The sequence below is a fragment of the Aythya fuligula genome, chromosome 1 (genome assembly GCF_009819795.1).
Source record: "Aythya fuligula isolate bAytFul2 chromosome 1, bAytFul2.pri, whole genome shotgun sequence".
In the NCBI taxonomy this organism is placed as follows: Eukaryota; Metazoa; Chordata; class Aves; order Anseriformes; family Anatidae; genus Aythya; species Aythya fuligula.
In genome coordinates this window covers 35,974,262-35,979,495 of record NC_045559.1, presented here as the reverse complement: position 1 = coordinate 35,979,495, position 5,234 = coordinate 35,974,262, and positions in this window count along the sequence as shown.

Sequence of the window (5,234 nt, the reverse complement as noted above, 5' to 3'; positions counted from 1 at the left end):
GGAGGCGGAGCGGGCCTGCGTGACAGCAGCGCCGCCTCGGGACCCGGCCCCTTCCCTTCCCTTCCCTTCCCTTCCCTTCCCTTCCCTTCCCTTCCCTTCCCTTCCCTTCCCATCCCGGACAGCCACCTTTTGACCACGGGCTGTGTCTCCCGTGGCCATCAACATTAATCGTGCATTAATCACAAATAGCTCCCAGCCACGTTGCCATGCTGTCCTCACATCTCGCAAGCCATTGCAATGCTCCTCAGAAGTTGCAGGGTTTATTCCCACCACCCCCTCCCCGGCACCCAGCTTTCCAAGCTTGTTTTTTTTATTATTTATTTTTTTAATTCACCAGCTCGGTGCCTGTGAGTCAGCGCTGCCTTCTTCAGAAATATCCCTCGGATCATCCATATGGATCTCAGCAAAGCCCTCTCCAAATCTGGAGAGCACCAGTGAACTTCTCCTGCTTGTGTAACATCTTGAGCATGAAGACTGCTTCTGCTGCTGATTACAGCCAGGCTGGCTGCTGTCTCAGTACGGTCATATTTTTGGAACCAGCCATTTTAAGTCACACAATCACTCAATCCCCACGACTTTGGGAGGTCTCTGGTCCAACCTCCTGCTCAAAGCAGAGTCAATGCCGACTTCAGGTTCCCCAGGGCTTTGTGCACCTTGACAGCTCTCCTCCAGTGCCACCCTGCCCCTGGTCTGGCTGCTGGCCACCCTCACTGCAGTTACCAGCCCACGTGCTTTCCCTGGGCCTCGCACCTACAAAGGTGATTCACGTGGCTCGTATGAATCAAAATGTCCATTTTCTTGGGGTATATTTGTAACATTCTCCGTGATCCTTATGCAAGGAGCATCCTCTCTAGCCTTTAAATGTTTCACAGCATGAGTCATAGGAAAGCGGTACGTTGAATATAGGAACAGGAAAAAAACAGACACCAAAATGGAAAATGTCATTACAGCTTCGCTCTAGATTTTTTTTCCTTGGCTTCCTTCGACTTCTTTTCAATGTATTAGTTAAACTTTTGGTATTCCTCACGTATTTTGTAGGCGGATTCTCATTCATGTTCACAAATTCAGCAGTCTGTAGTTGTATACCATTACATCTCTTCTTCCTAACGATACAGTTATACAAACGGCAGCTGAGGCTGGCATGGTTTGTACAGCCTTCTGACATGTACGGATTCGTGTGAGAGCCAGAACTCAGAGAAGAAAAAGAGGCTGGGAAAGAAGTCAAACCGAGCATCGTTTTGGAACTCTGCTCTCGAAGAATGTTAATTAGCACATCCTGAAGTACGAATCAAGAAGCTATGAGGAGACTTAAATTAGAGCACACCTTCTGAAAGACCTGGAAGAGAGACAAATACTTTTTTGTGGGTGTATTATCAAATTACTCAATGTCAGTACTTGCAGTCAGACAAAAAAAAAAAAAAGAAAAAAGAAAAAAAAAAAATCACGAAGAAAGCAAGGCAGCTGGGAGAGAGAACGGATACTAACAGCTTAACCATGACCTTCATCAAGAAGGAAAGAGGCTGATAGATTTTCTAGGATGTGTACCTCTGGTGGGTATGTATCTGGGTGACTGCTGGACACTGTAATAGAGTTTTGATAGGAGTTTTTACTGAACACAAACAGACTAAAACTCTGGGCAATGATTCACAGTAAGCCACGTTTGGTTGAAGGAGCTCATGAAAAATATAATAGTCACCAGCATGATCTCTTCTTCCAGATTTCCAAGGCCCCATTTCCAAACATGAAAACAGTAAACGTGAAGCTTTGTTCAAACTGAACTGAGAACAATAAAATGGGCAAAATAGTCCTTTCTTTTAATCTTAATCTTGGGACTCTCTGGGCAACCTAGCAAGAATGAGATAAGAACAGGGGAGTGGGGAAATCAACCACAGTAGACATGTACCAGGAAAAAAAAGAAATTATTTGACTTTTTAAAATTCTAAGTGATAAATTGCATCTTACCACACAAATTTTAACAAAAACAAGAATCACTTTTTTCCAACATGCCATCACAGCATCCTCCTGCCATGTGCTGTGGACAAATAGACACCCAAGTACCTGTTGGATTGAATGTGAGCAACCGACAGAAGAAAGACCCACTGAGAGTACAAAATCATTTTTCACTGAACCATTGCTCTACCTCTGACTTTTCACTTCTAGTATCACCAGGAACTGCATCAAGCTTGGCCTTAGAAGAAAAGTATTTCCCAGCTGTTGTGGTTTAACTCGGCTGGCAGCTAAATACCACACAGCCGTTCGCTCCCCCTCCCCCTTCCCTCTCTGGGATGGGGGAGAGAAATGGGAAAGTGAAGCCCGTGAGTCTGTCCCCTCCCAGCTCTTGCTGTACCCCTCGCCTGCCCACTGACAGGACAGCGAGAAGTTGAAACATCCTTGGCTTGGTGTAAGCACTGCTCCGCAACAATTAAACCATCAGCATGTTATCAGCACTCTTCTCATCCTAAGCCAAAACATAACACTCCACCAGTTACTAGGAGGAAAATTAAGTCTGTCCTAGCTGAAACCAGGACACCAGCACATTCCATTTCTTTCTGATGTGGCACCTTGTGCTACCACCAGCATGTTTCACAACCTTCCTCTCTTTCTCTGCCCCATCCAACCTCTGTTACTCGTTCCCCTCACCCCTCCCCCTGTTCTTTCACTTCTGCTGGCATTTCCCAGCCCTGCATGGTGGTTTCGGTGTACTCAGTTAGTTCAGACCTGTTGGTTATTCTTCTATGCTCTTCTTTCTTTGGTTTCCTGTTGGCTGAATTTACTGAAATGGTGTCAATTGAAGTTCAGTAACTGGGTGGTTACTGGGCAAAATGTCCAACTGCTGCTGGAAGGGGTGAGGAAGGGAGGGAGACCCTGCCCACACAGTACAGCTGCTTTCCTCGAGTCCACAGTTGCACACAGTAGCAGGATAGTTCCAACTGGGAAACTATTCTCAAAGGGTCAGGAGTTTTCTAAATAGCTTTAAAAAAGCTATTCACTTATTTTGTAGGATCAGCTTTCCACTCTACATCATCTTGTTATGGAAGCTGACAAGCTGAATCGAGAGGGGGTGGGGATGCATTGCCTCTCTGGGCAGCAACTGGTTGGTAACAACATGTCTTACCCAAATTGACAAGCCATTCCCTGAGAAAAATTGTCTCTCACCCTGCTGGCATGAAATTCACTGCCTCTGTTTTGCGCCTGGAAAAGGACTTACAAACCTGAAAGCTTACCTGCCTTTAATAACTACACCAGCTTGTAAATAAAAGATACAGAGACTTTGGAGATAGATAAACTATAGTGTATTTTTTTTTCCCAGTAGGTTAAAAAAAATAAAATAAAAAGGCAAGACTTCATCTGTTCAAAGTCATGATGCAGAAACCCATCGGCCGCCTTTCTAGGTTCTGTGCAGAGATGGTAAGTAGGCACCGCACAGCCACGTGCACACCATGCAACCGCACTGTAAGCAGCTGCAGACCTCTGGTCTCTGCACAGCTGAAGAAAGTCACAGAAAAATAACGCTTGCAGTGAGGATCGGTCTCTGTGTGTTGTCTACAGATATAGAAACCCACATCCAGCAGAGCACACAGATCCTGTTTTGTGGCTCACACTTCACATGATCCCTCACAGTACAGTATTTTGCGCCAACTAGGTCAAAGAAAACAAAAGTAAACAATTTTTTAAATCTTCAAGCTGAAGCAAAGCTTCTCTGAAGATCCATGCTACCAAACCACTCATCCTACAGGATATTTTCTGTCATGGATGAAAGGTCAGGGTACAACTTTATGACAGCCGGGCTGAGGGCTGCCGTATGAGTTCCCTTTGCTTCATACCCACCCTTGCCTGGCACTGCCCCGGCAGGACACTAAATTGATGTGCTTTGAGGGGAAGCGTTCCGGCTTTTTCATCTCCCTGAATAGCTCAGATGTTCGCTAAGCTGAACATCACATTTAGCACAAAGGAAGCTACAGGGGAAAGTACAGGGGAAAGGGGGGCTGAGGAAGGAGCGTGCTCTCCTTGGGCAGGGGCCGGTCTTTATACTCTTCTCCTGCGGCTGTAATTTAAGGATAGCTGAATCTGCTCTGTTAGACAAATGGAGTGGTTACATGTGCTAACAGAATTACTGACTGGAGGCTTTTCCATGCTTTTACCAAATACTGAAAGCAGCAGCACTACCCTTCCTTCAGAATATGGACGTCTACATCATGTATGCCAAACAGTAACTCCATTACAGTGACACTCTAGTATGGGCTTTTGTTTGCTTGTTTTAAGTTTCAAGTCCTAAGAACCTTATTGTTTGCCTTATAATCTGCCTAGTGAAAGCTCTTCCCTCTCTGTGATAAAGCTGCTGTAAGTGCAGGGGTAGGAGACCAAGCTAAACACAGAGCAGACGGTGGTAACAAACACTCAGCAATAGCCTGGTGGCCCCTTGAGCTGTTCGTGGAAGGGCAGCCACGAGGTGCAAGAGCAGGGCTGCATATGCAAAACATGGAGGCTGGAAGGCTTGTACTGCTACAGGAGAAAACAGAACTGATACTCGGCCCGGGGAACCTCTAGCAGTGGTACGGCAAGACGGAAGGAAAGGTAGAACTAAGAGGTATAGAAAGCAGCACCAGAGAAAAGAAAACTAGTCTGAGAAAATAAGTAAACAGGAAACTTTCAATTAAATGCATAAAAAAAAAAAAAAGAAAAAATATAGAAGTGATGCTGTCCTATCAAAGAGTAGTAAACACCCTCTGCTTCATTCCCCCAGTGAAAAGGGAGGGAAGTGCAGTGAATACCCTCAAAATGCTACCACATTGCACTCCTGGCTGCTGTTCCTAACCCACCTCCTCATTTACTTTCATTTACTTCCTGCTTTAATAGAATGAAGAACCTAGCACCATAAAGTCTAGAAAAATGTGCTTCTAATTACGCTAGAGTTAAGCAAGCTGTTTACTATGCAAATAAGTTCTTGAACAAAGTATTAAAACCTGTGCATAGCAAGAATCCTAACCTACCTCCCTCCGTACCTTTAAAATAGCTATGAATGATCTTATGTCATAGGAAAGAAAGAAAGAAAAAAAAAAAAAACAGAAATGCATAGATTGATCAACAAATTGAAAGAGAAATATCAGCACACTCTGCTAAAAACTCTGTATAGGCTCTGTATGACCCTGCTGAAGTATTTTCATGAATGCAATTCTTTCTTTCTGCCACGATCTTCCACGTCTAAGACTGCAATCCAACTTGTTATCCAAGCG